At 40.7% G+C, this 20,971-nt stretch overlaps 1 non-coding gene across 1 annotated transcript; it reads left to right on the plus strand.

Annotated features, from left to right (window-relative positions):
• The first annotated feature begins 20,669 nt into the window (after window positions 1-20,669).
• Window positions 20,670-20,742, plus strand: TRNAH-GUG (transfer RNA histidin (anticodon GUG)). The gene has a single exon. It is a non-coding gene; the product is annotated as a tRNA-His (tRNA).
• Window positions 20,743-20,971: the final 229 nt, after the last annotated feature.

Here is a 20,971-nt window from a genome sequence, read left to right on the forward strand (position 1 = left end):
TCCAGTAGAAACAGAGTTACGAGCCTGCAAAGTATAGTCTAATGCATTTCCTATGGAGGGGGTTTGTTTCGTTACGTTTTGCTTAAGTACTCGGCACCTGTTTGTCGTAGCCCAAAGTTTTTAGTATGGTTAGATGAAGGACAATTTGGACTATAACATATCCTAAGGACATCCCCGTATCTCTAGTAGACACAGAGTTATGGGCCTGCAAAATATAGTCTAATGCATTTCCTATGGACGGGTTGTTTGTTTACGTTTAGCTTAATTACTCGGCCCCTGTTTGTCGTAGCTCATTATTTGTAGTATGGTTAGATGGTGGACAAATTGGACTATAACATACTCATAGGACATCCCCGTATCTCCAGTAGAAACAGAGTTACGAGCCTGCAAAGTATAGTCTAATGCATTTCCTATGGAGGGGGTTTGTTTCGTTACGTTTTCTTAAGTACTCGGCCCCTGTTTGTCGTAGCCCAAAGTTTTTAGGATGGTTAGATGAAGGACAATTTGGACTATAACATATCCTAAGGACATCCCCGTATCTCTAGTAGACACAGAGTTATGGGCCTGCAAAGCATAGTCTAATGCATTTCCTTTGGACGGGTTGTTTGTTTACGTTTAGCTTAATTACTCGGCCCCTGTTTGTCGTAGCTCAATGTTTTTAGTATGGTTAGATGGGGGACAAATTGGAATATAACATACTCAAAGGACATCGCCTTATGTACAGTAGAAACAGAGTTACGAGCCTGCAAAGTATAGTCTAATGCATTTTCTATGGAGGGGTTTGTTTGTTCACGTATTGCTTAATTACTTGACCCTGTTCTTTCGATTAAAAATAATAACATATCTTTAGTGTAGCGGTTATCGCATCCGCCTCACTCCCGGAAGGCCACAGGTTCGAAACCGCGAAGTTTTTTTTTTTGCTTGGAACATGCAAAGACCTTTATAATTATCCGAACATTTGTGTCAAGGTCACATTATTTACATCCCCGTATCTCTGGTAGAACCAGAGTTACGAGCCTGCAAAGTTTATTTTCAAAAATCAAAAGTAACCTTCTAACAATAAGTGAGACAAAAAATAAGTTGACGACGATATTGAGGTAGCCTCAAGTTTAAAGTATCCTTGTATGGGGAGCAAAGAGTACTATAACATATCCAAAGGAGATCCCAGTATCTCTTGTAGAACAAGAGTTATGAGCCTCCAAAGTTTAGTGCAAAAATCATAAGTAACATAATAAAAATAAGTGAGACGATACCAAAGTTGACGAACATTTTGCTTAATATCTCGGCCCTTGTTTGTCGTAGCTCAATGTTTTTAGTATGGTTAGATGGGGGACAATTTGGACTATAACATTTCCTAAGGACATCCCCGTATCTCTAGTAGACACAGAGTTATGGGCCTGCAAAATATAGTCTAATGCATTTCCTATGGACGGGTTGTTTGTTTACGTTTAGCTTAATTACTCGGCCCCTGTTTGTCGTAGGTCATTATTTTTAGTATGGTTAGAAGGGGGACAAATTGGACTATAACATACTCATAGGACATCCCCGTATCTCCAGTAGAAACAGAGTTACGAGCCTGCAAATTATAGTCTAATGCATTTCCTATGGAGGGGGTTTGTTTCGTTACGTTTTGCTTAAGTACTCGGCCCCTGTTTGTCGAAGCCCAAAGTTTTTAAAATGGTTAGATGAAGGACAATTTGGACTATAACATATCCTAAGGACATCCCCGTATCTCTAGTAGACACAGAGTTATGGGCCTGCAAAATATAGTCTACTGCATTTCCTATGGACGGGTTGTTTGTTTACGTTTAGCTTAATTGCTCGGCCCCTGTTTGTCGTAACTCAATGTTTTTAGTATGGTTAGATGAAGGACAAATTGGACTATAACATATCCTAAGGACATCCCGGTATCTTTAGCAGACACAGAGTTATGGGCCTGCAAAGTATAGTCTAATGCATTTCCTATGGACGGGTTGTTTGTTTACGTTTCGCTTAATTACTCGGCCCCTGTTTGTCGTAACTCAATGTTTTTAGTATGGTTAGATGGGGGACAAATTGTACTATAACATCATAGATTTATAATAGAAGCTTACGCTTCCTGGATATTCCACTCGCCTTAAAACGCGCACAACATTTATTCCTCGTCTGAAATGGCGCGAGCTAGTAGGAGCCTGGCACGCGCGTTTGTGACGTAGAATTTGAGGCAAATTCAGAGGGGGTGGAAGTTTTTCACGCGCTTAAGTTTTAATTTTTAATAGCGCGCGCGAAACAATTTTTAGAAAAGCGCGCGCGCACGCGCGCCGAGAGAAAAAAGTTTGCCTCAATTTCTACGTCATCAGCCCCCCAGTCCCCATCCGCGTGAATTTTATGACATAAATGTGTTTAAAATCAAAATGCCTTACTGAAGGCTACAGTGGAATATCCAGGAAGCGTAAGCTTCTATTATAAATCCATGATAAAATACTCAAAGGACATCCCCGTATCTCCAGTGGAAACAGAGTTACGAGCCTGCAAAATATAGTCTAACTCATTTCTTATGGAGGGGGTTTGTTTCTTTACGTTTTGCTTAAGTACTCGGCCCCTGTTTGTCGTAGCCCAAAGTTTTTAGTATGGTTAGATGAAGGACAATTTGGACTATAACATATCCCAAGGACATCCCCGTATCTCTAGTAGACACAGAGTTATGGGCCTGCAAAGTATAGTCTAATGCATTTTCTATGGAGGGGTTTGTTTGTTCACGTATTGCTTAATTACTTGACCCTGTTCTTTCGATTAAAAATAATAGCATATCTTTAGTGTAGCGGTTATCGCATCCGCCTCACTCCCGGAAGGCCACAGGTTCGAAACCGCGAAGTTTTTTTTTTGCTTGGAACATGCAAAGACCTTTATAATTATCCGAACATTTGTGTCAAGGTCACATTATTTACATCCCCGTATCTCTGGTAGAACCAGAGTTACGAGCCTCCAGAATTTAGTCTAATGTATTTCCTATGGAGGGGTAGGTTTTTTTACGATTAGCTTAATTACTCGACTACTGTTTGTCGTAGCCCTAATTCTTAGTATGGCTAGATGGAGGACAAATTGGTCTATAACATACTCAAAGGACATCCCCGTATCTCCAGTAGAAACAGAGTTACGAGCCTGCAAAATATAGTCTAATGCATTTTCTATGGAGGGGTTTGTTTGTTCACGTTTAGCTTAATTACTCGGCCCCTGTTTGTCGTAGCTCATTATTTTTAGTATGGTTAGATGGTGGACAAATTGGACTATAACATCCTCATAGGACATCCCCGTATCTCCAGTAGAAACAGAGTTACGAGCCTGCAAAGTATAGTCTAATGCATTTCCTATGGAGGGGGTTTGTTTCGTTACGTTTTCTTAAGTACTCGGCCCCTGTTTGTCGTAGCCCAAAGTTTTTAGGATGGTTAGATGAAGGACAATTTGGACTATAACATATCCTAAGGACATCCCCGTATCTCTAGTAGACACAGAGTTATGGGCCTGCAAAGCATAGTCTAATGCATTTCCTTTGGACGGGTTGTTTGTTTACGTTTAGCTTAATTACTCGGCCCCCGTTTGTCGTAGCTCAATGTTTTTAGTATGGTTAGATGGGGGACAAATTGGAATATAACATACTCAAAGGACATCGCCTTATGTACAGTAGAAACAGAGTTACGAGCCTGCAAAGTATAGTCTAATGCATTTTCTATGGAGGGGTTTGTTTGTTCACGTATTGCTTAATTACTTGACCCTGTTCTTTCGATTAAAAATAATAGCATATCTTTAGTGTAGCGGTTATCGCATCCGCCTCACTCCCGGAAGGCCACAGGTTCGAAACCGCGAAGTTTTTTTTTTGCTTGGAACATGCAAAGACCTTTATAATTATCCGAACATTTGTGTCAAGGTCACATTATTTACATCCCCGTATCTCTGGTAGAACCAGAGTTACGAGCCTCCAGAATTTAGTCTAATGTATTTCCTATGGAGGGGTAGGTTTTTTTACGATTAGCTTAATTACTCGACTACTGTTTGTCGTAGCCCTAATTCTTAGTATGGCTAGATGGAGGACAAATTGGTCTATAACATACTCAAAGGACATCCCCGTATCTCCAGTAGAAACAGAGTTACGAGCCTGCAAAATATAGTCTAATGCATTTTCTATGGAGGGGTTTGTTTGTTCACGTTTAGCTTAATTACTCGGCCCCTGTTTGTCGTAGCTCATTATTTTTAGTATGGTTAGATGGTGGACAAATTGGACTATAACATCCTCATAGGACATCCCCGTATCTCCAGTAGAAACAGAGTTACGAGCCTGCAAAGTATAGTCTAATGCATTTCCTATGGAGGGGGTTTGTTTCGTTACGTTTTCTTAAGTACTCGGCCCCTGTTTGTCGTAGCCCAAAGTTTTTAGGATGGTTAGATGAAGGACAATTTGGACTATAACATATCCTAAGGACATCCCCGTATCTCTAGTAGACACAGAGTTATGGGCCTGCAAAGCATAGTCTAATGCATTTCCTTTGGACGGGTTGTTTGTTTACGTTTAGCTTAATTACTCGGCCCCCGTTTGTCGTAGCTCAATGTTTTTAGTATGGTTAGATGGGGGACAAATTGGAATATAACATACTCAAAGGACATCGCCTTATGTACAGTAGAAACAGAGTTACGAGCCTGCAAAGTATAGTCTAATGCATTTTCTATGGAGGGGTTTGTTTGTTCACGTATTGCTTAATTACTTGACCCTGTTCTTTCGATTAAAAATAATAACATATCTTTAGTGTAGCGGTTATCGCATCCGCCTCACTCCCGGAAGGCCACAGGTTCAAAACCGCGAAGTTTTTTTTTTGCTTGGAACATGCAAAGACCTTTATAATTATCCGAACATTTGTGTCAAGGTCACATTATTTACATCCCCGTATCTCTGGTAGAACCAGAGTTACGAGCCTGCAAAGTTTATTTTCAAAAATCAAAAGTAACCTTCTAACAATAAGTGAGACAAAAAATAAGTTGACGACGATATTGAGGTAGCCTCAAGTTTAAAGTATCCTTGTATGGGGAGCAAAGAGTACTATAACATATCCAAAGGAGATCCCAGTATCTCTTGTAGAACAAGAGTTATGAGCCTCCAAAGTTTAGTGCAAAAATCATAAGTAACATAATAAAAATAAGTGAGACGATACCAAAGTTGACGAACATTTTGCTTAATATCTTGGTCCCTGTTTGTCGTAGCTCAATGTTTTTAGTATGGTTAGATGGGGGACAAATTGGACAATAACATACTCAAAGGACATCCCCGTATCTCCAGTAGAAACAGAGTTACGAGCCTGCAAAGTATAGTCTAATGCATTTCCTATGGAGGGGTTGTTTGTTTACGTTTAGCTTAATTACTCGGCCCCTGTTTCTCGTAGCCCAAAGTTTTTAGTATGGTTAGATGGGGGACAAATTGGACTATATCATATCCTAAGGACATCCCCGTATCTCTAGTAGACACAGAGTTATGGGCCTGCAAATTATAGTCTAATGCATTTCCTATGGAGGGGTTGTTTGTTTACGTTTAGCTTAATTACTCGGCCCCTGTTTGTCGTAGCTCAATGTTTTTACTATGGTTAGATGGGGGACAAATTGGACTATAACATATCCTAAGGACATCCCGGTATCTCTAGTAGACACAGAGTTATGGGCCTGCAAAGTATAGTCTAATGCATTTTCTATGGAGGGGTTTGTGTGTTAATGTATTGCTTAATTACTTGACCCTGTTCTTTCGATTAAAAATAATAACATATCTTTAGTGTAGCGGTTATCGCATCCGCCTCACTCCCGGAAGGCCACAGGTTCGAAACCGCGAAGTTTTGTTTTTTTGCTTGGAACATGCAAAGACCTTTATAATTATCCGAACATTTGTGTCAAGGTCACATTATTTACATCCCCGTATCTCTGGTAGAACCAGAGTTACGAGCCTCCAGAATTTAGTCTAATGTATTTCCTATGGAGGGGTAGGTTTGTTTACGATTAGCTTAATTACTCGACTACTGTTTGTCGTAGCCCTAATTCTTAGTATGGCTAGATGGAGGACAAATTGGTCTATAACATACTCAAAGGACATCCCCGTATCTCCAGTAGAAACAGAGTTACGAGCCTGCAAAATATAGTCTAATGCGTTTTCTATGGAGGGGTTTGTTTGTTCACGTATTGCTTAATTACTTGACCCTGTTCCTTCGATTAAAAATAATGACATATCTTTAGTGTAGCGGTTATCGCATCCGCCTCACTCCCGGAAGGCCACAGGTTCGAGACCGCGAAGTTTTTTTTTTTTTTTTTGCTTGGAACATGCAAAGACCTTTATAATTATCCGAACATTTGTGTCAAAGTCACATTATTTACATCCCCGTATCTCTGGTAGAACCAGAGTTACGAGCCTCCAGAATTTAGTCTAATGTATTTCCTATGGAGGGGTTTGTTTGTTTACGATTAGCTTAATTACTCGACTACTGTTTGTCGTAGCCCTAATTCTTAGTATGGCTAGATGGGGGACAAATTGGTCTATAACATACTCAAAGGACATCCCCGTATCTCCAGTAGAAACAGAGTTACGAGCCTGCAAAGTTTATTTTCAAAAATCAAAAGTAACCTTCTAACAATAAGTGAGACAAAAAATAAGTTGACGACGATATTCAGGTAGCCTCAACTTTAAAGTATCCTTGTATGGGGAGCAAAGAGTACTATGACATATCCAAAGGAGATCCCAGTATCTCTTGTAGAACAAGAGTTATGAGCCTCCAAAGTTTAGTGCAAAAATCATAAGTAACATAATAAAAATAAGTGAGACGATACCAAAGTTGACGAACATTTTGCTTAATATCTCGGCCCCTGTTTGTCGTAGCTCAATGTTTTTAGTATGGTTAGATGGGGGACAAATTGGAATAAAACATACTAAAAGGACATCCCCGTATCTCCAGTAGAAACAGAGTTACGAGCCTGCAAAGTATAGTCTAATGCATTTCCTATGGAGGGGTTGTTTGTTTACGTTTAGCTTAATTACTCGGCCCCTGTTTGTCGTAGCTCAATGTTTTTAGTATGGTTAGATGGGGGACAAATTGGACTATAACATATCCTAACGACATCCCGGTATCTCTAGTAGACACAGAGTTATGGGCCTGCAAAGTATGGTCTAATGCATTTTCTATTGAGGGGTTTGTTTGTTAATGTATTGCTTAATTACTTGACCCTGTTCTTTCGATTAAAAATAATAACATATCTTTAGTGTAGCGGTTATCGCATCCGCCTCACTCCCGGAAGGCCACAGGTTCGAGACCGCGAAGTTTTTTTTTTTTTTTGCTTGGAACATGCAAAGACCTTTATAATTATCCGAACATTTGTGTCAAAGTCACATTATTTACATCCCCGTATCTCTGGTAGAACCAGAGTTACGAGCCTCCAGAATTTAGTCTAATGTATTTCCTATGGAGGGGTTTGTTTGTTTACGATTAGCTTAATTACTCGACTACTGTTTGTCGTAGCCCTAATTCTTAGTATGGCTAGATGGGGGACAAATTGGTCTATAACATACTCAAAGGACATCCCCGTATCTCCAGTAGAAACAGAGTTACGAGCCTGCAAAGTTTATTTTCAAAAATCAAAAGTAACCTTCTAACAATAAGTGAGACAAAAAATAAGTTGACGACGATATTCAGGTAGCCTCAAGTTTAAAGTATCCTTGTATGGGGAGCAAAGAGTACTATGACATATCCAAAGGAGATCCCAGTATCTCTTGTAGAACAAGAGTTATGAGCCTCCAAAGTTTAGTGCAAAAATCATAAGTAACATAATAAAAATAAGTGAGACGATACCAAAGTTGACGAACATTTTGCTTAATATCTCGGCCCCTGTTTGTCGTAGCTCAATGTTTTTAGTATGGTTAGATGGGGGACAAATTGGAATAAAACATACTAAAAGGACATCCCCGTATCTCCAGTAGAAACAGAGTTACGAGCCTGCAAATTATAGTCTAATGCATTTCCTATGGAGGGGTTGTTTGTTTACGTTTAGCTTAATTACTCGGCCCCTGTTTGTCGTAGCTCATTGTTTTTAGTATGGTTAGATGGGGGACAAATTGGACTATAACATATCCTAAGGACATCCCGATATCTCTAGTAGACACAGAGTTATGGGCCTGCAAAATATAGTCTAATGCATTTTCTATGGAGGGGTTTGTTTGTTAACGTATTGCTTAATTACTTGACCCTGTTCTTTCGATTAAAAATAATAACATATCTTTAGTGTAGCGGTTATCGCATCCGCCTCACTCCCGGAAGGCCACATGTTCGAATCCGCGAAGTTTTGTTTTTTTGCTTGGAACATGCAAAGACCTTTATAATTATCCGAACATTTGTGTCAAGGTCACATTATTTACATCCCCGTATCTCTGGTAGAACCAGAGTTACGAGCCTCCAGAATTTAGTCTAATATATTTCCTATGGAGGGGTTTGTTTGTTTACGATTGGCTTAATTACTCGACTACTGTTTGTCGTAGCCCTAATTCTTAGTATGGCTAGATGGGGGACAAATTGGTCTATAACATACTCAAAGGACATCCCCGTATCTCCGGTAGAAACAGAGTTACGAGCCTGCAAAGTATAGTCTAATGCATTTTCTATGGAGGGGTTTGTTTGTTAACGTATTGCTTAATTACTTGACCCTGTTCTTTCGATTAAAAATAATAACATATCTTTAGTGTAGCGGTTATCGCATCCGCCTCACTCCCGGAAGGCCACATGTTCGAATCCGCGAAGTTTTGTTTTTTTGCTTGGAACATGCAAAGACCTTTATAATTATCCGAACATTTGTGTCAAGGTCACATTATTTACATCCCCGTATCTCTGGTAGAACCAGAGTTACGAGCCTCCAGAATTTAGTCTAATATATTTCCTATGGAGGGGTTTGTTTGTTTACGATTGGCTTAATTACTCGACTACTGTTTGTCGTAGCCCTAATTCTTAGTATGGCTAGATGGGGGACAAATTGGTCTATAACATACTCAAAGGACATCCCCGTATCTCCAGTAGAAACAGAGTTACGAGCCTGCAAAGTATAGTCTAATGCATTTTCTATGGAGGGGTTTGTTTGTTCACGTATTGCTTAATTACTTGACCCTGTTCCTTCGATTAAAAATAATTACATATCTTTAGTGTAGCGGTTATCGCATCCGCCTCACTCCCGGAAGGCCACAGGTTCGAAACCGCGAAGTTTTTTTTTTTGCTTGGAACATGCAAAGACCTTTATAATTATCCGAACATTTGTGTCAAGGTCACATTATTTACATCCCCGTATCTCTGGTAGAACCAGAGTTACGAGCCTCCAGAATTAAGTCTAATGTATTTCCTATGGAGGGGTTTGTTTGTTTACGATTAGCTTAATTACTCGACTACTGTTTGTCGTAGCCCTAATTCTTAGTATGGCTAGATGGGGGACAAATTGGTCTATAACATACTCAAAGGACATCCCCGTATCTCCAGTAGAAACAGAGTTACGAGCCTGCAAAGTTTATTTTCAAAAATCAAAATTAACATTCTAACAATAAGTGAGACAAAAAATAAGTTGACGACGATATTCAGGTAGCCTCAAGTTTAAAGTATCGTTGTATGGGGAGCAAAGAGTACTATAACATATCCAAAGGAGATCCCAGTATCTCTTGTAGAACAAGAGTTATGAGCTTCTAAAATTTAGTGCAAAAATCATAAGTAACATAATAAAAATAAGTGAGACGATACCAAAGTTGACGAACATTTTGCTTAATATCTCGGCCCCTGTTTGTCGTAGCTCAATGTTTTTAGTATAGTTAGATGGGGGACAAATTGGACTAAAACATTCTCAAAGGACATCCCCGTATCTCCAGTAGAAACAGAGTTACGAGCCTGCAAAGTATAGTCTAATGCATTTCCTATGGAGGGGTTGTTTGTTTACGTTTAGCTTAATTACTCGGCCCCTGTTTGTCGTAGCCTAAAGTTTTTAGTATGGTTAGATGGGGGACAAATTGGACTATAACATATCCTAAGGACATCCCCGTATCTCTAGTAGACACAGAGTAATGGGCCTGCAAAGTATAGTCTAATGCATTTCCTATGGAGGGGTTGTTTGTTTACGTTTAGCTTAATTACTCGGCCCCTGTTTGTCGTAGCTCAATGTTTTTAGGATGTTTAGATGGGGGACAAATTGGACTATAACATATCCTAAGGACATCCCGATATCTCTAGTAGACACAGAGTTATGGGCCTGCAAAATATAGTCTAATGCATTTTCTATGGAGGGGTTTGTTTGTTAACGTATTGCTTAATTACTTGACCCTGTTCTTTCGATTAAAAATAATAACATATCTTTAGTGTAGCGGTTATCGCATCCGCCTCACTCCCGGAAGGCCACATGTTCGAAACCGCGAAGTTTTGTTTTTTTGCTTGGAACATGCAAAGACCTTTATAATTATCCGAACATTTGTGTCAAGGTCACATTATTTACATCCCCGTATCTCTGGTAGAACCAGAGTTACGAGCCTCCAGAATTTAGTCTAATATATTTCCTATGGAGGGGTTTGTTTGTTTACGATTGGCTTAATTACTCGACTACTGTTTGTCGTAGCCCTAATTCTTAGTATGGCTAGATGGGGGACAAATTGGTCTATAACATACTCAAAGGACATCCCCGTATCTCCAGTAGAAACAGAGTTACGAGCCTGCAAAGTATAGTCTAATGCATTTTCTATGGAGGGGTTTGTTTGTTCACGTATTGCTTAATTACTTGACCCTGTTCCTTCGATAAAAAATAATTACATATCTTTAGTGTAGCGGTTATCGCATCCGCCTCACTCCCGGAAGGCCACAGGTTCGAAACCGCGAAGTTTTTTTTTTGCTTGGAACATGCAAAGACCTTTATAATTATCCGAAAATTTGTGTCAAGGTCACATTATTTACATCCCCGTATCTCTGGTAGAACCAGAGTTACGAGCCTCCAGAATTTAGTCTAATATATTTCCTATGGAGGGGTTTGTTTGTTTACGATTGGCTTAATTACTCGACTACTGTTTGTCGTAGCCCTAATTCTTAGTATGGCTAGATGGGGGACAAATTGGTCTATAACATACTCAAAGGACATCCCCGTATCTCCGGTAGAAACAGAGTTACGAGCCTGCAAAGTATAGTCTAATGCATTTTCTATGGAGGGGTTTGTTTGTTCACGTATTGCTTAATTACTTGACCCTGTTCCTTCGATTAAAAATAATAACATATCTTTAGTGTAGCGGTTATCGCATCCGCCTCACTCCCGGAAGGCCACAGGTTCGAAACCGCGAAGTTTTTTTTTTTTGCTTGGAACATGCAAAGACCTGTATAATTATCCGAACATTTGTGTCAAGGTCACATTATTTACATCCCCGTATCTCTGGTAGAACCAGAGTTACGAGCCTCCAGAATTTAGTCTAATGTATTTCCTATGGAGGGGTTTGTTTGTTTACGATTAGCTTAATTACTCGACTACTGTTTGTCGTAGCCCTAATTCTTAGTATGGCTAGATGGGGGACAAATTGGTCTATAACATACTCAAAGGACATCCCCGTATCTCCAGTAGAAACAGAGTTACGAGCCTGCAAAGTATAGTCTAATGCATTTTCTATGGAGGGGTTTGTTTGTTCACGTATTGCTTAATTACTTGACCCTGTTCCTTCGATTAAAAATAATTACATATCTTTAGTGTAGCGGTTATCGCATCCGCCTCACTCCCGGAAGGCCACAGGTTCGAAACCGCGAAGTTTTTTTTTTTGCTTGGAACATGCAAAGACCTTTATAATTATCCGAACATTTGTGTCAAGGTCACATTATTTACATCCCCGTATCTCTGGTAGAACCAGAGTTACGAGCCTCCAGAATTAAGTCTAATGTATTTCCTATGGAGGGGTTTGTTTGTTTACGATTAGCTTAATTACTCGACTACTGTTTGTCGTAGCCCTAATTCTTAGTATGGCTAGATGGGGGACAAATTGGTCTATAACATACTCAAAGGACATCCCCGTATCTCCAGTAGAAACAGAGTTACGAGCCTGCAAAGTATAGTCTAATGCATTTTCTATGGAGGGGTTTGTTTGTTCACGTATTGCTTAATTACTTGACCCTGTTCCTTCGATTAAAAATAATTACATATCTTTAGTGTAGCGGTTATCGCATCCGCCTCACTCCCGGAAGGCCACAGGTTCGAAACCGCGAAGTTTTTTTTTTTGCTTGGAACATGCAAAGACCTTTATAATTATCCGAACATTTGTGTCAAGGTCACATTATTTACATCCCCGTATCTCTGGTAGAACCAGAGTTACGAGCCTCCAGAATTAAGTCTAATGTATTTCCTATGGAGGGGTTTGTTTGATTACGATTAGCTTAATTACTCGACTACTGTTTGTCGTAGCCCTAATTCTTAGTATGGCTAGATGGGGGACAAATTGGTCTATAACATACTCAAAGGACATCCCCGTATCTCCAGTAGAAACAGAGTTACGAGCCTGCAAAGTTTATTTTCAAAAATCAAAATTAACATTCTAACAATAAGTGAGACAAAAAATAAGTTGACGACGATATTCAGGTAGCCTCAAGTTTAAAGTATCGTTGTATGGGGAGCAAAGAGTACTATAACATATCCAAAGGAGATCCCAGTATCTCTTGTAGAACAAGAGTTATGAGCTTCTAAAATTTAGTGCAAAAATCATAAGTAACATAATAAAAATAAGTGAGACGATACCAAAGTTGACGAACATTTTGCTTAATATCTCGGCCCCTGTTTGTCGTAGCTCAATGTTTTTAGTATAGTTAGATGGGGGACAAATTGGACTAAAACATTCTCAAAGGACATCCCCGTATCTCCAGTAGAAACAGAGTTACGAGCCTGCAAAGTATAGTCTAATGCATTTCCTATGGAGGGGTTGTTTGTTTACGTTTAGCTTAATTACTCGGCCCCTGTTTGTCGTAGCCTAAAGTTTTTAGTATGGTTAGATGGGGGACAAATTGGACTATAACATATCCTAAGGACATCCCCGTATCTCTAGTAGACACAGAGTAATGGGCCTGCAAAGTATAGTCTAATGCATTTCCTATGGAGGGGTTGTTTGTTTACGTTTAGCTTAATTACTCGGCCCCTGTTTGTCGTAGCTCAATGTTTTTAGGATGTTTAGATGGGGGACAAATTGGACTATAACATATCCTAAGGACATCCCGATATCTCTAGTAGACACAGAGTTATGGGCCTGCAAAATATAGTCTAATGCATTTTCTATGGAGGGGTTTGTTTGTTAACGTATTGCTTAATTACTTGACCCTGTTCTTTCGATTAAAAATAATAACATATCTTTAGTGTAGCGGTTATCGCATCCGCCTCACTCCCGGAAGGCCACATGTTCGAAACCGCGAAGTTTTGTTTTTTTGCTTGGAACATGCAAAGACCTTTATAATTATCCGAACATTTGTGTCAAGGTCACATTATTTACATCCCCGTATCTCTGGTAGAACCAGAGTTACGAGCCTCCAGAATTTAGTCTAATATATTTCCTATGGAGGGGTTTGTTTGTTTACGATTGGCTTAATTACTCGACTACTGTTTGTCGTAGCCCTAATTCTTAGTATGGCTAGATGGGGGACAAATTGGTCTATAACATACTCAAAGGACATCCCCGTATCTCCAGTAGAAACAGAGTTACGAGCCTGCAAAGTATAGTCTAATGCATTTTCTATGGAGGGGTTTGTTTGTTCACGTATTGCTTAATTACTTGACCCTGTTCCTTCGATTAAAAATAATTACATATCTTTAGTGTAGCGGTTATCGCATCCGCCTCACTCCCGGAAGGCCACAGGTTCGAAACCGCGAAGTTTTTTTTTTGCTTGGAACATGCAAAGACCTTTATAATTATCCGAACATTTGTGTCAAGGTCTCATTATTTACATCCCCGTATCTCTGGTAGAACCAGAGTTACGAGCCTCCAGAATTAAGTCTAATGTATTTCCTATGGAGGGGTTTGTTTGTTTACGATTAGCTTAATTACTCGACTACTGTTTGTCGTAGCCCTAATTCTTAGTATGGCTAGATGGGGGACAAATTGGTCTATAACATACTCAAAGGACATCCCCGTATCTCCAGTAGAAACAGAGTTACGAGCCTGCAAAGTATAGTCTAATGCATTTTCTATGGAGGGGTTTGTTTGTTCACGTATTGCTTAATTACTTGACCCTGTTCCTTCGATTAAAAATAATTACATATCTTTAGTGTAGCGGTTATCGCATCCGCCTCACTCCCGGAAGGCCACAGGTTCGAAACCGCGAAGTTTTTTTTTTTGCTTGGAACATGCAAAGACCTTTATAATTATCCGAACATTTGTGTCAAGGTCACATTATTTACATCCCCGTATCTCTGGTAGAACCAGAGTTACGAGCCTCCAGAATTAAGTCTAATGTATTTCCTATGGAGGGGTTTGTTTGTTTACGATTAGCTTAATTACTCGACTACTGTTTGTCGTAGCCCTAATTCTTAGTATGGCTAGATGGGGGACAAATTGGTCTATAACATACTCAAAGGACATCCCCGTATCTCCAGTAGAAACAGAGTTACGAGCCTGCAAAGTTTATTTTCAAAAATCAAAATTAACATTCTAACAATAAGTGAGACAAAAAATAAGTTGACGACGATATTCAGGTAGCCTCAAGTTTAAAGTATCGTTGTATGGGGAGCAAAGAGTACTATAACATAACCAAAGGAGATCCCAGTATCTCTTGTAGAACAAGAGTTATGAGCTTCTAAAATTTAGTGCAAAAATCATAAGTAACATAATAAAAATAAGTGAGACGATACCAAAGTTGACGAACATTTTGCTTAATATCTCGGCCCCTGTTTGTCGTAGCTCAATGTTTTTAGTATAGTTAGATGGGGGACAAATTGGACTAAAACATTCTCAAAGGACATCCCCGTATCTCCAGTAGAAACAGAGTTACGAGCCTGCAAAGTATAGTCTAATGCATTTCCTATGGAGGGGTTGTTTGTTTACGTTTAGCTTAATTACTCGGCCCCTGTTTGTCGTAGCCCAAAGTTTTTAGTATGGTTAGATGGGGGACAAATTGGACTATAACATATCCTAAGGACATCCCCGTATCTCTAGTAGACACAGAGTAATGGGCCTGCAAAGTATAGTCTAATGCATTTCCTATGGAGGGGTTGTTTGTTTACGTTTAGCTTAATTACTCGGCCCCTGTTTGTCGTAGCTCAATGTTTTTAGGATGTTTAGATGGGGGACAAATTGGACTATAACATATCCTAAGGACATCCCGATATCTCTAGTAGACACAGAGTTATGGGCCTGCAAAATATAGTCTAATGCATTTTCTATGGAGGGGTTTGTTTGTTAACGTATTGCTTAATTACTTGACCCTGTTCTTTCGATTAAAAATAATAACATATCTTTAGTGTAGCGGTTATCGCATCCGCCTCACTCCCGGAAGGCCACATGTTCGAAACCGCGAAGTTTTGTTTTTTTGCTTGGAACATGCAAAGACCTTTATAATTATCCGAACATTTGTGTCAAGGTCACATTATTTACATCCCCGTATCTCTGGTAGAACCAGAGTTACGAGCCTCCAGAATTTAGTCTAATATATTTCCTATGGAGGGGTTTGTTTGTTTACGATTGGCTTAATTACTCGACTACTGTTTGTCGTAGCCCTAATTCTTAGTATGGCTAGATGGGGGACAAATTGGTCTATAACATACTCAAAGGACATCCCCGTATCTCCAGTAGAAACAGAGTTACGAGCCTGCAAAGTTTATTTTCAAAAATCAAAAGTAACCTTCTAACAATAAGTGAGACAAAAAGTAAGTTGACGACGATATTGCGGTAGCCTCAAGTTTAAAGTATCCTTGTATGGGGAGCAAAGAGTACTATAACATATCCAAACGAGATCCCAGTATCTCTTGAAGAATAAGAGTTATGAGCCTCCAAAGTTTAGTGCAAAAATCATAAGTAACATAATAAAAATAAGTGAGACGATACCAAAGTTGACGAACATTTTGCTTAATATCTCGGCCCCTGTTTGTCGTAGCTCAATGTTTTTAGTATGGTTAGATGGAGGACAATTTGGACTATAACATATCCTAAGGACATCCCCGTATCTCTAGTAGACACAGAGTTATGGGCCTGCAAAGTATAGTCTAATGCATTTCCTATGGACGGGTTGTTTGTTTACGTTTAGCTTAATTACTCGGCCCCTGTTTGTCGTAGCTCAATGTTTTTAGTATGGTTAGATGGGGGAAAAATTGGACTATAACATACTCAAAGGACATCCCCGTATCTACAGTAGAAACAGAGGTACGAGCCTGCAAATTATAGTCTAATGCATTTTCTATGGAGGGGTTTGTTTGTTCACGTATTGCTTAATTACTTGACCCTGTTCTTTCGATTAAAAATAATAACATATCTTTAGTGTTGCGGTTATCGCATCCGCCTCACTCCCGGAAGGCCACAGGTTCGAAACCGCGAAGTTTTTTTTATAATTGTTGTAGTTTTCTATTTGATTATCTTAATAAACGTTTGTGCATAATAAAAGATTTATTTGTCACGATAAAAAGTACGCGTTGTTACATGGTAGCTGATCTTAAGAGAAGTGCTTCCTTGAAATATATCTACCGATAAGGAAGACTCGGTTTCACTCTTGTTTTATCTTATGCCAATAGATAAAATATTTTTTTAACTAACATAGTTTTTTACATTATACAACAAGCTTTTTTTTTTTTATACGGTCTATGCAGGTGAGAACCACGCCGGGGTTTTCAATGGTCGTCCATACGATGAAGTGGGTGTCTTGACAATTGTTTGTGGGAAAGATGGTACGGTTGGTGGTCGAGATTTTATTAGAGCAGTTTGTTGTGGGATCATCCTTGGCCCGGTTTCATCACGTGTTGACGTCTCTTGCAGGGATTGTCTTGATGGGTTCACGATGTGTGATTCTAAAGGGTGGTTAGCATCTAATTCATGGATATCAGGAAGATTAGGTAGGATAGATGATCGCTGGGAGTGATCTGTCAATGCACTGGAAGATCTCGGAGACGTCGTCTCTGTCACAGCGACAGGTTTGTACGCATAATGACCCACTTTAGGGGTTTTGTTGAAAGCTTCTTCAAGGAGGTTAGCACATGAGTTGTTTTGAAATCTTTGTGCGTTAATCCTTCTCGGAATTTCTGGCTTATTTTGATTGTCGGGTTTTCGTTGAATTTGAGGGCGAAGGTGAATTCTTGATCGCCGGAAAATTTGATTTTGTTCTGTTTCTATGATGTAGGAATCTGGGGAGGTAGCTTTTTGGAGTATTATTGCTGGTTTCTAAGAACGTGTTCCCACGAAGTACCAGACTTTCTCCCCTATCTCGAGTGGACGTAGATTTCTATGCGGTTTTGTGTCAGCATGTCTTTGCATGGTGAACTGTCTGTGTTGTAGTCCAGATATGATTTCTTGTGTCGGAAAATTCGGGTTGAGTGATGCGTCATTCATTGTGATGGGACTACGAAGTTTTCTCCCCATTAGCATTTCTGCAGGTGTGAGAAGATTTTCCAATGGAGTCGTCCGGTATTCTAGCAAGATTTGATTGAGGTCTTTGCCTTCAGGTTGCGATTTAGCTAGGTAGCTCTTTAGCGTTTGGACCATGCGCTCTGCTAATCCATTACTTTGCGGGTGATAAGGACTCGATGTGATTTGTTCCACGCCCCATTTTTCGAGAAATTTCGTAAACATGTATGAGGAGTAGGGTGGTCCATTGTCCGACTGAAAACGTCTTGGAATGCCATGGCGGGCAAAATTTGGTGTTAGGAACTTGATGACAGCTTCAGCATTCGTAGTTGTCAATTCTTGGGCTTCTACATATTTCGAAAAGTGGTCAATCAGAAGAATATAGTTTTTAAAGCGGAATTTGAACAGATCAGACGAGACCGTGTGCCATGGATGTGGTGGAATTGTCAAGGGATGTAAAGGCATCGCAGTGTTTGCGCGTTCTCTTTCCTTGCAAACGGGGCAATTTGCTATAAATCTGGTAATGTCGGCAGTCATTGTCGGCCAGTATACATTCATTTTGGCTTTTGCGAGACAAGCTGTAACACCTTGATGTATGGCGTGTATCTGCTTCATAGTGTCTCCTTGTAATATTGCCGGAACCAACAGACGATCGCCTCTGTATAGGAGTCCGTTCTGTGAGTGTATTTCCTCCTGTAGTGCCCAGAATGCCCTTACGCCAGGAAGACGGATTGACTTGTGATGCAAGGGCCAGCCATTTTCCACGTAGCTTTGAATCTGTTGCAGGTCAGGATCTTGATTTGTTGCGTGTTGGAACTTGCGGAGTCGGTCATCGGAAAGAGTGGTCAGAGTATATATTGTTGCAGCGGGACCTTCCAAAAAGTCCGTTGTCATTGTGCAGTTGGGTTGTGGTACTCTCGAAAGGGCGTCAGCGATGAAAAGCTTGGTACCAGGAACATAAATTAATGTCGGGTCATACCGCGCCAACCGCAATGTTAGGCGCTGGAGCCTTGGAGAGAGAAGATGGAACGGCTTCCGGATAATGGCAAGCAGCGGCTTGTGGTCTGTCTGCACTGTTAGTGGGGCGGCTGCCACATAATAATGAAAGTGTTCGCATGCATATAATATGGCGAGCAGCTCCTTTTCAATTTGAGCGTAGCGCGTTTGTGCGGATGTAAAGGTCATCGACGCGTATTCAATAGGTTTGCCTTGCTGCAGAAGTACGGCACCAATTCCATGTTGACTAGCGTCGACGGATACAGTGTTATGTAGTTTGGGATTGTAAAATGTTAACACTGGCGCTTAAGTGATGGCTTGTTTCAAGTCGTCATAAGCGTCTTGGTGGGTTTCGTCCCATCGAAATACTGTGTCTTGCTTGAGAAGAGGCCGTAGGGGAGCAGTTCGTTCGGAATATCCAGAAATATAATTTGCCATGAAGTTAACCATGCCCAGAAATCTTAGTAGTGCCGGTTTGTCCGCTGGTGGTGGTAGTTCTCTGATCGCTCCAACCTTCTCCGGATCAGTTTCGACGCCCTTGGGAGATATGATATGACCGAGATATTTGATGCGGGTAACGGCTAGTTGGATCTTTTTGGAATTAAACATCAGTCCTTTTCTTTGCGCCCGTTCCAATACTGTATATAGGATTTTGTTGTGTTCTGCTTTGTTTGAACCGTGTATAAGGAAGTCGTCTGTGGCAATTCGTGTTCGAGGTATATCGCCAAATATAGAATTCATTATCCTTTGGCAGTATTCAGAAGCAGTGGATATCCCGTAGGGTAGACGCGTGAATCGGAAATTTCCAAATGGCGTTGCAAAGGTGCATATTCGAGAGCTCTCTGGTGTAAGTTCGATTTGCCAAAAGGCCGATTTGGCATCCAATGCGGTGAAAACTTGGGCGTCAGATAACTCAGAGAAGATTTGTTGGGATGTTGGCATGGGATAGTGTTCTCTTAATAGTGCCTTGTTCAAATTGCGCGGATCCAAACAAATGCGGATGTCATTGCCTGGTTTGGGAACCACTACCATTGGATGAAGCCATTCTGTGTGTTCGGTGACAGGAACTATGACCTGAGCAGCGACCGTGCGTTGTATTTCGGCTTCAACCCGTGGAATCAGTTGGATCGGGATTTTGCGGGCTGGTGTTCTTGTTGGGATCGCATCCGGGCGAAGTTTCATGTGATGTTGTCCCGGGAGTTTTCCTACCGTGTCAAAAACATCAGGGAATCTCTTCATTATTTCTTGTGGCGTACCTGACAAAAGGTTGAAGGTTCGAGCCCACCCGGGAGCGGTGTTGTGAGGTCTCAGATGTGACGTAAGAAGTCAAGGTTTTTCCACAATACCTGACGACCATTTAATATTTGGGCTTCCGTGGCGCAATGGTTAGCGCGTTCGGCTGTTAATCGACTGAAAGGTTGGTGGTTCGAGCCCATCTAGGAGCGGTGTTGTGAGGTCTCAGATGTAACGTAAAAAGTCAAGGTTTTTCCACAATACCTGACGACCATTTAATTTATGGGCTTCCGTGGCGCAATGGTTAGCGCGTTCAGCTGCAATTCAGAAGACTGGTTGTTTGAGCCCTCCCTGGAGCGGTGTTGTGACGTCTCAGATGTAACGTAAAATGTCAGAGTTTTTCCACAATACCTGACGAACATTTAATTTTTGGGCTTCCGTGGCGCAATGGTTAGCGCGCTCAGCTGTTATTCAAAAGGTTGGTGGCTCGAGCACACCCGAGAGAGGTGTTGTGGGGTCTCAGACGTAGCGTGAAAAGTCAAAACTTTTCCACAATACCTGACAACCTTTTAATTTCTTGGCTTCCGTGGCGCAATGGTTAGCGCGTTCGGCTGTTAACCAATAGGTTGGTGGTTCGAGCCCACCCGGGAGCGGTGTTGTGTGATCTCAAATGTAACGTAGAAAGCCAAAGTTTTTCCACAATACCTGACGACCATTTAATTTTTGGGCTTCCGTGGCGCAATGGTTAGCACGTTCGGCTGTTAACCAATAGGTTGGTGGTTCGAGCCCATCCGGGAGCGGTGTTGTGGGATCTCAAATGTAACGTAGAAAGCCAAAGTTTTTGCACAATAAATGACGACCATTTAATTTTTGGGCTTCCGTGGCGCAATGGTTAGCGCGTTCGGCTGTGAACCAATAGGTTGGTGGTTCGACCCCATCCGGGAGCGGTGTTGTGAGGTCTCAGATTTGACGTAAAAAGTCAAGGTTTTTACACAATACCTGACGAGCATTTAACTTTTGGGCTTCCGTGGCGCAATGGTTAGCGCGTTCGGCTGTTAACCAATTGGTTGGTGGTTCGAGCCCATCCGGGAGCGGTGTTGTGAGGTCTCAGATGTGACGTAAAAAGTCAAGGTTTTTACACAATACCTGACGAGCATTTAATTTTTGGGCTTCCGT

Source organism: Phalangium opilio, unplaced genomic scaffold (genome assembly GCF_054372755.1).
Source record: "Phalangium opilio isolate 3A_F unplaced genomic scaffold, DU_Popi_V2 ptg001170l_1, whole genome shotgun sequence".
In the NCBI taxonomy this organism is placed as follows: Eukaryota; Metazoa; Arthropoda; class Arachnida; order Opiliones; family Phalangiidae; genus Phalangium; species Phalangium opilio.